This window comes from Argopecten irradians, chromosome 9 (genome assembly GCF_041381155.1).
Source record: "Argopecten irradians isolate NY chromosome 9, Ai_NY, whole genome shotgun sequence".
NCBI classification, from domain to species: Eukaryota; Metazoa; Mollusca; class Bivalvia; order Pectinida; family Pectinidae; genus Argopecten; species Argopecten irradians.
In genome coordinates this window covers 15,167,989-15,180,406 of record NC_091142.1, presented here as the reverse complement: position 1 = coordinate 15,180,406, position 12,418 = coordinate 15,167,989, and the positions used below count along the sequence as shown (strand labels likewise).

Genomic DNA, 12,418 nt, shown 5'->3' with positions numbered 1-12,418 from the left:
AAGCCATGCAAAATTAAAACATATGCATTGCAAGCACATTGTATCGTAATTCTCGAAGTGTTTCTTAATTTTGGTGTTGGATAACATGAAAAGCTCTTTTGATTCATCAGACATGAATAGTACGGCACGTATGAATTTAAATAATCCTGGCTGTTAAAAGGACGTTAATCTGATCAACTAACCAACCGATTATCAACGGTCATAATGTTCATTCACCACTCATGGTTTAAAGTAGCAAATGTGTAACGTCATATTAAAATCCAGAGTCATTATAGGACTTGTTGTTGTGTCTTCTTGTAATATGGAACTCTTGCCTTCTTTCAATGCTATCTCACTGAATCATGTCAGAAGACCCTGAATAAGCACACCGCATCCGATCACATTATACTCACAATCAATAATCTCACATTCTTTATGCAAAAACTACCACATTATTGTATGTCTGCGCCATGGGACAATTCAGAGACTTCCTCGCAGCTACTAATTGAATGCTAAAAGTGAGATGGTGTCGAGCGAGACGTTAGGAATAAAAAAGAAAAGATAAAATCCTATTTAGTCGTCTCTTACGATTATGCAATCAATAGGTACATTTCTAACGACATTGACAGTCATACAGTCTTGTATTCATCCATGGTTAAGCTTAAATTATACTCTAAAATAGCTAAAAGACTTAAAAGGGAGTTTCTTCACGTAACTTCTGCTTACTATAAGTAGGTTGTCGGAGTAGATTGAAATGTACAGTGATGATTGCTGCTATGGGCATCTAGAATAGATGCCACACAAAGAGAAATGCCGCATAGTAAGTAAATGATCAATGAAACAAGGTCAGTAGCTGTGACTTACTGTTTGACAAAATATCGCAGTGACAATAGCAATGTAGCAAGAGAGGAGAAAATGTAGCGGCCAGACCGGGATTCGAACTCGGGACCGGGAACACTAGCCGAATGATCTACTAACCGGTCTAAAATCAAAATTCGTAATTAATATATAGCTAGAATACATTAAATTTTGCAAAATTAATCCCTTTGACTTACGAGAATTTTTCGAATATTTCTAGATACAATGCAAATTGACATATAGGTGGAGCGATTCATACTTGCCTCAAATGTTGTGAAAACATGTCTTCGTAATCGCAAGGAATAGCATACAATTCAAGCGACCGCAATACAATAGACTTTGGTAAGTTAATATGTAAGTATCCAGGTTCTGCATGCACTATTGCACACGATCCGCGTGTCATTTAATTTGGCCGGGTACACTAGATCTGTATAGCTACAGCCTTTAATTACCTAGTGTCCGTAAACAAAAAAACAAATATTATCGATTATAGCCATCAGAGGGTCCAAAACAAAATTGGCATGCTCCTTGATCTGGAATATATTTACAACCGCTTATAGTTATGGAAATCAATAACAACAGGGGAAATGTGACAAAAAGTTCGTGTGACATGATGTAAGCACAGACACGCGTCCTGTCTGTACTAGACAGTTAGTGTCATTGGACTGGTGCAGTGTTCCAAAATGGCGGCGGACATTAACGTTGACGCATCAGGTTGCGGTTGATACAAAGTGTCTGTGAAATTGCATATATTTATTTTCGGGTTTGTATACATACATGTAGTAAAACATTACATCCACTAATGTAACATTCGGTTATGCTGAATGAGTATAGTCGGAATCATCAAAATTAGACAATTGTTGTTGTCGTTAACAGGAATTAACTGTACTTGTATTCAACCAAATTAATATAATGTTAGGTTGTTTCTTTCACAGATAAACCGATTTATTATATGACTGGTGATTTTGCTGTATTTTAATTGGCCAATACGTTTCTAAAAAGTATTCATCAACAGCGATATCAACCCCGAAATCAGCGGTGAAAAGCACGCGAGATTACTGGACTCAGTCCAGATACCTCTCGGGAGTCCAGTAACCTGTGTCAAAAATAGATCAAGGAAAACACCCTGTAGATGTGACGTCATAATCACTTTTGACGTCGAGTCGTACCCAAATATAGCGTAACGGGAGTTTCCTAGATCAATGACGTCGGAATAATCTATTGTGATGTCATTATTATAGCCGGCAACATATATGGCAGAAGGCAGCAAGTTTACTGCGATCAACGATGATCAACTGCAAACTTCACATTCATGGAAAACGTTCAAGAATGTCAGACGGAAAGTTGATGCAGCGATAAAATAATCCGGTTCTACCAGTCTAAAAACATTAGCAAAAAGCATTTGAATATTTACCATATATTGCATGTAATGGATAAACTACTTTTGTAAAAAAAAAAAGAATATTTGCAAATATCATCCTTTTTATTGTAGTAAAGTCTTTTTGAAAAGAGCAGGGTTAATATCCTGTAAATGTCATATAATAAAACAGTTATCGACCTATTTTCAGGTGGATACGGTGAGTTATCAACCCTCGAAAATGATATAACCCTCGGCCTCCGGCCTCGGGATATATCATTTACTCGGGTTGATAACTGTATATTATTGACTATTAATATAAACCCTCATCAGTTTAGTGATCTCTGGTTGCCTTGATGTACAGTCATTGACGTAAATTATTTGTGGGGAACGTGCTATTGATAACGCATCAATAGAAGAAAAATATTGCAATATTTTTATAAAAATCCTCACGAATTTGAATAAATATATCCTTTCTGTTTTTCAATTTTAAAAAATAGTATTGCGCTTATATTATTGTAATGTTCAACGCTTTTTCCAATGAAATTCCGGCGTGACGTAAAAGTGACCGAATATTCTGCGTTATAAATTTTCACATGATTTTTCTTTCATTGGTTGTGCAAATATCTGTTGTTACATAACAAGGTAATCCAGAGTGTGTTTTTAAGAAGAAAGTAGAAAGACGTACAGTTCTCTCGGTATAGATTCAAAACAATGTAATATAAATATATTTTCAGATTATCTAGGTACATCCACAATGGTTTTCATTGGCTGTCGCTATAGAAAGCTAAAAAAAAAAACATTTGAGTAGCTCACTTACTTTAACCGTCACCGCTATGTTCATTTTTCTCTCGGAACGCTTCTCGACTTTACATATCGTGACTACATTATGCAAATTATATAGTGTTGTGCTTGTGAGTAAACTCGAGAAGCGTTCCGAAGAACAAATGAACATGGCGTTGACGGTTACAGTAAGAGAGCTACACGATGTTTAAATGGAGTTTCTACAAAGTACGGGTGATGACACCTCCAAAGGAGATTGTGGATGAACACAGTTATGGATACTGTTTACCACCACAAGCGTAGATTTTGTGATTTTGGCTTGGTTTTTGAGGTACCCATTAGAGCCGAGACGACATTTCTACCGGACAGGGAAATGTCTACCTAGCAAATTTATCGTAAATTTTCCGATTCATCAAGTCATAACTTCGTCAATACTTGGCCAATTTTGTTCATCAAGCACTCAATGGAAAGATAAATTATTTCTCTTTAAGGTAAGATATCCGTCAATGTTGTATAAAACCCATTTATTAAAATAATCACGGTTTTAAAAAAATAGGTCGGTTTTTCTCGACCGCCGAGTTCATACCCTTGATACTATAATATATATATATGTATACTATTGGTTAAAAATTTCGCCAGGTCCCTGTGGATGTATATGCACGTGTAAAACCTAGTGTATATTGAATAGTTTTATTAGTTCGTATTGGACATATGTTGGGATATAGCTGACAACACATTCATTTATTAGTTCAATGAAATATTGTCAGGTGAGTGCAGTGTTTATTTTCAATTTGACATTGTTATTTGCAATATCGGGGCATGTGTTTCTGAGACAAGACATGTTTAGAATGCCACACGTGTGTCAAGTGTCCCGTGCTTTATATAGGGGGTTGGCCAGTGAAAGTTACTAAGCAGAGCAAAAGAAAAATGGCTGCCGCTTCCTTAGATACCGCACTGTCATAATTAGGGGATGTCTCAGAAACAATTTTCGAAAAAAAAATATTTCGTTTTCTTTTTTTTTTTAATTGCAAATGCATGTTTTTAACTTGCATTGTCAGCTTTAACACGTAAGTACGTAAAGGTTCGTTCCCAGCCTAGCACTGTGACCAAAAGAAAACCAGAGACAGAAAATACAGTTTACAATTTATTATAAAAACAACATTTACGAAAATCACAATCCTTATTGGTTCCAGTTCAGTCCGTATGGATCCAGAGGTAGAGAATGCTATGCTATGTATAATATTGTATATATTAACCCAAATTTGGGTTCGGAACTTTTATCAATATTTGATTGAGAAACTTTGTTCATTATTTGATAAAATAATTCAGATATGGAAATGTACTCAGAAATAATTATTGGGTGTTACAAATTTACATTAACCAAGAAATCTCTAGTATCATCCAAGATTCGTACCAGTATCAAAATTAGAATTTCAGGGACAGAATTCATAATGCAATCGAAAAGAAGGGTGGACACCTCAAACATATTCTTTGACTGAAAGTTTTCAATTTTCCCAACACATCGCGAAATGCGACTTTCATTGTAAAACGCAGACCATTACCTTTCTCATGGTATAAACATCAAATTCTTCCGTCTATTGAAACGCTTTTTAAAAAGTGTCAAACTACAGCTAGGGGCATGCGTTTTGGGACACCCTGTACTATATCATAATTATTTATTTAGAATCCTCTCAAACTTATGGACGATACCATTGAAATTGTTTTTAAATACCAAAGTTTATTCATCTGCCCTGAATACCTGGCTATTTCTGTTCCACCAATGTACATTCGTCCTTGGACACTACAGTATTTAAACGCAGGCTAATTACGTAGGCAATTGAGGATAATACACACTAGACATACGTCATTGCCTACTACTGTAACATAAGGATATGTGTTTATTAAAATAGACTTTATAGAGATTCAGTGATGTCGACAAGGCACGTATAATCTTGGCTAACTTTGGGTTAATCATTCCGACAATAGAAAATGCTGTGCATGTTATTAACATTGATACTTGAAGCCTGAAGACGTAAATTATTTGACACATTTATTTCTGTCTGAAGTTTAAATGGAGCTGGCGATCACCTATCATGAGGGTGAGTAAGTATTTACTCGGTATTGGGGAGCGAATGTGTGTAACCGTGTAATGTGCTAGGCTCTGTATACATGCATTAGTGTCACATTGCAGCTTATGATCATCGGGATGCAAAAACTTATTTTTAATGTTTTCATCTTGAAGTAAAGTTACGAGATCAGACATTGCAATGGTGGTAATAGTGTAGAGTAAATAATATTTGTAACCAAAGAAAAATACGAATTCACGTGCTCCTGTTTTTATAGAGAAATGTATACCATTTTTCAGCGGTTTAGCATCTTTATAAATGGATTTGACGAGTGGTTTATCCGTGGGCCAGTGAAAGTGACTGGGTGGGGTGGGCTTGTTTTGTTCCCTGCCTCATGCGTCAGTGATATATGTCTATTAAAATGAGCTCCAATATCACAAGGCGACACAAGACGAGCATATTGCACGCACTTCATACACGCATGATACCACATACACCGGAGACCTTTTTTCTTTACTGTTAATAAGACGATAATCGAAACAACTCACCAACAAATCTTGTACATTGTACGTGCATAAGTTTCATTATCATTTGCATTCACCATCCATGTATAAATGGAGCGTTGTCATTGGATCCTGTGGCTGAAATTGATTACCACTAGACTACATATGTTTGCGCTATACAGGTACGGTTCAGCAGCATCACTGAGCCCGTTACACAAAATTACATAATGGTTTTCATAAGCCGGTTTAATGTCGTGATGTGATATTTATTGTTTAATAATGCCTTTATAGTGTTTATGTTGTGTCTGGTGTGAGACGGTGATAATGATAATTGGGCACGTGTTTAAACACTGTAGAGGCGATCACATTGATAGCAGGCAGTTATCTGGGTAGTTATCTTGACCTCTGAAGTGATCGGATGTGTTACTAGCTATGGCTTTGGGGACCTCGGGTACACTAATGAGTTATATGTGTTGGGGATGGAGGTAAAGAGTGGCCACGGGACGTGTTTGTAACTGTGGAGGAGACATGTTAGGGACTGTCTCCTGACCTGTATTGTTAAAGGCCTGGCTATTCGTGTGGTGTCTCCTTGTAAAAATCAGTATTTTTAGTATTTAAAAAAAATTTGCGCGTCGTAAACCTGTGTGCTATATCACTGAAGCATGCCACCGAAGCACCAAACAACACACCCCACCACTCACATTGGCGAACCAGTCGTCCTATTTCTTCCCTTTTATGCTGTGCTCCAGGCAGGATCAAGGACTACCACTTTTATAGACGTAAGTGTGTCTCGGCCTGGTGGCAGAACTTAGAGCCTACCTCACAGGGGCGAACAACAATAAAGATTAGAGCCTACCTCACGGGGGCGAACAACAATAAAGATTGAATAAGAGTTATGTATGCTGGAGTAATTTCACTTTCAACATATTTTATTTGAGAAAAAAAGAGCAAAATTAACCGCATATATATCATGTTATATCTTCCCAACCATCAATCATAGCAGAAAAAATCTATACAAACCTGCTGCCTGTCTCAGATATGTATTCTGATATGCATTTTGATAAATATAATAGTTGTTTCATCACCTAGATTTGAAAGACATACTGGGAATCTCTCAAATGATCACGAAATAGGTCAGAATTTTAATTGCTAACATAATTTCTGAGCTGATATAAGATAATATTCATAGTTCGAGTGCCATTTCTTATAGAAATTTGTGTTGTGCTAGATTATACTTTTTTGACGCTGCGAAACAACATTCTGAGCCTGAGCACATCGAAACTGTAAAACTAGTCTGAGATGAAAATTACTGCCGTTGAACCCTATCTGTGAACGCCGAAAGTGTAATACATTTAAGACAAGTATCGATAGTACATGATGAAAGACAAGTACTATGTGGCGTCGAGAATCAAAACGTTTTCTCATTGGATGGTTCGTTTACAAGGTGGGCGGGGCCAATATGACTTGAAGGGCACGTTGGTTTTGATGTTACAATTTGGTGTTTGTGCCGAGGATTGATGTATACATTTATCAGCGAGGACAGATGATATATATCAACATAAACAATTATAATAATCTAACATTTATCAAATTATCGTTGGTGGTATAAATTCTTTATCAATCAGTACCCATCTTAGTTTTCATTATCGACAACATGAATTCGGAAGGTCAGGAGACTCATGTTCTGTACACTGTACATAAAATCTACTTCATGCAGTTCAAGTTTGAAGATACACACACCTGTAATGTACGACCAGTTGATTTTGTCACATGCATAGGCCTATAAAATCTAATTTTAAATTGTAGGCGAATGTTTGTGACACAAGGAAAATTAAGACGCAGGGTTTGTTTAAATTTTAATTCCTTTCAAATTTGACCTGAATATAAAAAGTTACTATTACAAATTAAAAACCGTTAGGATTTCTGTAATAAACTGGTACAAATTACGATGTGTGTGTTAAATGCAATATAGATATACTGTACGTAAGCTTATAATTAGGTATAGTGAAACCCGTCATGATCTAATAAACAAGGAGTTTTAAAAATGAAAGGCAGATACGTATACGAAAAGCCGTAATGATTTCTCTTATAAACCGATACAATACTTGCTAAATAAATGTTAGTGATAGCGAATGTATGATTGAAGTAATAAAACACCTTTTTTATGGTTAAGAACTTAATTTCAACGATAATATAAATTACAACACAGTTTTTAAATCTAGGTGGATTTGATATCGTTAGATTTCGAAAATAATTAACTTTATTAAATAATATTTAAAGTCGGATAAGCAGCGAACATTTACTTGAATGGAAACCCTTATAAAATGCCAGCATGGTACCATCTCCAAATAATACATGTATTAAAAAAATAATAAACCAAGAAATGTAATGAATTAAACACAATTTGGTAAAATCTACATGAATCTATATCCCGGGCTATACTCGTCATGCAATTTTGATATTTTTTATACGTTTTAGATATTGCCGAGCATTTTGTTTTATGACATATCATTTTGTGAATAAAACGAATCTGTATGATCATGGTAAATATAATTAATTACGGTTAAAAGGAAATAATTTTTTTGTCAACGAAAGTCTAGAGCTACAAAATTGATAAAAAGATTTATGTTTTAGGTAAATGAAATAAAGTTGATGTCAAACTCTCCATTCTACAAGCAGATAAATTGAATTACATATGAAATATATTATCACTAAGGTTTATGACTAATTAATATGTTTAATAATAGTTATGACCTTGCTCATGCATATTATGGACACAATGGCTTTTAATTAGGTGAATGTCAAAAATCTAGAGAAATGTTTTTGTTAATGGGGTTGGTAATTCTTAGTAATGGGACTTTGTATAGATGTGTAGGATGATATTAAAAGAAAATTTATCGCTCTTTCCAGCGGTTGTAGCCGTTTGTATGAAGATGTGCAAGAAATGTGCTTTAATTTATAGCCGCTGAAGGTAGACGGGTTGGAAATTTAGCCACAACGTTCAGCTGACGTTTGATCTTCAGCAAATGAGACTTCAATCATTTTTTAACTCCGCCTAGTTCAATTTCAGCCAATTATCGCCACTTTTAGGGTGTGTGGGACGCAGCTATCTTGTTGCGTCACTTCATTCAATGTACAGTTTTTTCGCTACAGTAGTAGTTCACAAATAGGGTCCAACGGCAGTAAATCTTGTTTTGTTCATTTCACATATTACTTGATGGTATGAATAAATCAAACCACAATATTCAATAATACAAACATTGAATTTGAAAATACATATACACTATTGAAGGCGTGTTCGAACTCTGTTGGGACTGTATGATATGTGTATTATTCCACCATCTGTGTATTCCCAAAAAATATGAACAACGCCTTCTTCAATGTCATCCTCCGCGGCAGAGTTTCGGTCGATTTTGGATCGTGCATATCTATTTCAATTTTACATAATTCATGCTACTGATCAATTATTGAAATCTTATGTCAGGTAGGTAATTGCAAAAGAAAGTTCTAACGTTTAAAATTTTGTTTTGTTTTGGTTGCATTGATGAACTATATCTGATGATATTATTGCGCAGTAAAAGTGAATAGTTTTGAGTACGAGTTTCCTCCCTTGTTCTGTCACTCCAGGGATTGAAAGGAAACAAAATGTAACAAAATATCATGATAATAGAATCTATATATATGTACGAGCAACTGTGACAAACGAGCTTCTATTTCCGTGAACTGTACGGTAGCCTTACGAAGACTTGCTAAAGTCTGATGCATTGCATGAAGTTTTCTTGATGTTAGCGTTCTTGTGAATTCAATGAAATTTGAGAGTTATATGTAACCACATAATTGTACCTTTTATTTGGCAAACGTATCTGGCCATGATTTATTAGTCAAAATTCGGCAAAGCAAAGTGATATGCATGCAAGCAGTCATGTTGGTTTTCTTAAAAGAAACCAAGACATATTCGGAAATGGTAATATTTCGAATGTTATTTTTTCCCTAAAATATTCATAAATTAAGTGGATATTAAGATATGGATATTATTTTTCTTTTCTTTTGTATTTGTCTTTGAAGAGACATTGATAAAATCGATAGTTTTAGTAATTAATATATGAATATAGAATTGATTAATTACTTATAAAAATGGCACTCAGATTCTGACCGGTTTATTGGTGTCGAAATCGTTATTTCAGAAATAAGAAATTTAAATATAAAATTTATTTCAATTATTTCAGGAAAATAAGTTATTCAACTTATTGTTCTTGAATCAACTTTAAATATCATGAAAAATACGGTATACCGTAAAAATCTTTTGTTTAGCTCCAAAATTCAACACTGCACACTTAATTAGTATATAGTCTACAACATGTATACTAAATTCAGTATAAATAATAAACCAATTTCTTTGTTCCTTTGTTTGAGGCCTTCACTCGCAGCATCTATGAGTGACCTTGACACTTTGCTTTAATTTTAAAAAGAAGCGTTTTTAATTGGGTACAGAATGGGCGTTAAATAAGTCAAAACTTAAACAAAAGAATTGAATTCCATTGAGGTACTAGGCTAAAACTGCTTAAATAACTTGATATTCTACATATAGGAATATTAAAACGTTTTGTGTGTCATTCTTAATGGATATATTTCATTTTCGTGTTGATATAAAATGGTTGTTTTACAATGGAGGCCATGGAGTATCTTAAACATAAATGTACGTTGGTGTTTGACGTCGATCAAAGACACACAGACAAGTTCTTTATAAAGTGTATTATAAGACCGTTATAGTGAAGTAAATCTTTTCTTTGTGTCTTCTTATGTGTCGATGAGGTGTAGATGTTGTAAGGTAAAGTTGAGTATAAGTCAAATGCTGAGTTGTGGTTTCAGTACTTTATTCCGCATGGCAAAGTATGGCCCAGTACTCATGGTCGAGTACTGGGGGAAGTTGACACTCTATGCATGGTTTGCTTGCCTTTAAATAGCCCTACATGTTTGTGTTGAGTAATATCTATAAATCAATGTTAATCACAGAGTCATTCTAAGTTACATCATTAGCAGACATGATAAATCATAGTCATGTGTAACTGTTTGGTTAAATAGCTTTCATCAATGTCTCGACAACATGTTACGCGACACGACGACAGGTCCCTAAGGCTAGGCCACATGTACAGACATGGACTGTGACTACATACATGTACTGTTAAAACATATATGTATTTCAATGGTACAACTAATATATTTAAATTTAACTTTTCCATTATTATATTACAATAGCCATGGCGGCTTCTAAATTAACTGACTCTAGCAGATTTTTAAATTGCTTATAGCAGTTATCCCATAAAAAATCTGCATTCATTCTGATATACAGCAACCACACGATGTTTAAATTATGAAGCATGACCATTTTCAACTTTAAAGATGCTCCACCGCCGACAGAGCATAAATGATATTCATCATTTGAACAATAATTGGTGTTTAATCGTGTATATATATGCCTAATTAACACCGAAAAAAACATGAAATAATCTATTTCGCCTTTGGTGCATGCGCAATCATTACTTCATTCTATATAAGATATAGTGCCACGGATTTTTTTCGGGATGCAATTAATTATTTTTCATATTCTTAACTTGAAGTAAAATTAGAAGCACAAACTTTTTAATGGTGGTACTGGTGTAAAACAAGTAACTTTTGTAACTGAAGAAAAATACAAAATCGTCTACTCCTGTTTTGATAGTGAAAAAAATACCATTTGTCGGCGGTGGAGCATCTTTAACTGTGTCAGAAATATATATACCAGTCGTATTTTGTTTCATATGTTGTATTGTTGTGTTACAGATGATCCGCACACCATCACAGATGACTACATTTTGTCTCTCAGCTCGAAGTGCAATAACTGTCATTTATGATAAGGAACCCTGATTGAGATTCATCATATCAAGCGTTTGATTCCCTGTTGATGAGAATCTGGAATACCTTGCTATCATATGAAATGATTTGTTTTGGATTTATTCTGTAAATTCTTTCTCCAAATAAGGTAAGAGGAAAGCTTGCAATGAAAGCAACAACATCGATGATGGCTTCTCTACAGCATTCAAAACTATGCTGATGTAACTGTTGTACATTGACCTCGGATGAGATGTACATGTATTTTGAAACTAAGGGACTATTTGTAAAACAAAAACCATGGTTGCCACCGATGGTACAACATTTTACTCCTCGAAAAAAGCGTCAGTGCATTGTCGTTGTGCGTCTTGATGGAGAAACGGTTACATCTAATTTCTTAAAACAAGGTTATCAAAGTAGTTCGGCATTTCAATATCTGTTCATTGTCTTACGCGCACTTAGGGCGTAACTAGGTCTTCCGGCGAAAATGTCTGATTTTCATATTCTTACACCTATTAATTCTGAGGTCATCCGACGATTTCCAATTGTGGTTACAGCTGAAACGTGTGTAACCATTTCAATGTGTCTTCCTAAAAGACAGTATGAAGTTCTATCAGCTCTAAACTATCATTTATCGTTGATGCTATTTCTTCTTTTCAAATTTCGTTGCGACATATTTTCAAAATGAATGGATACAAGGGTTCGGTTAAGGTTAGGGTTAGGGTTAATATAAACATTGTTTGAAAATTCCTAAAATTGTTCATACGTTTATTAGTTTACCTTCCACATGACGTAAATTGATATCGACACAGGTCCTTTTCAAAGGGAAATAAGACAAAGAAAAATAAGGCGGTGGTTAGATATTTATCGTCTAGCGGTTCAGCTATTCCAATGTTAATCTAGAAATTAATCGGCTTTCGCCCGACAAGTTTGAATTGATAAAATTTTAATAAGAATCACTATTTTTCACTATTACTTTAGATAAGCCCCACCGCCGATGGAGC

General features: G+C 34.8%; 1 protein-coding gene across 1 annotated transcript in view; it reads left to right on the top strand.

Annotated features, from left to right (window-relative positions):
• The first annotated feature begins 1,276 nt into the window (after positions 1–1,276).
• Positions 1,277–12,418, top strand: part of LOC138331590 (uncharacterized) — a 40,345-nt gene continuing 29,203 nt past the window's right edge. The window contains exons 1-2 of the mRNA XM_069279295.1: positions 1,277–1,600; positions 11,367–11,565. The gene's annotated coding sequence lies outside the window, so the exon portion shown is untranslated. The remainder of the gene's footprint in view (positions 1,601–11,366; positions 11,566–12,418) is intronic.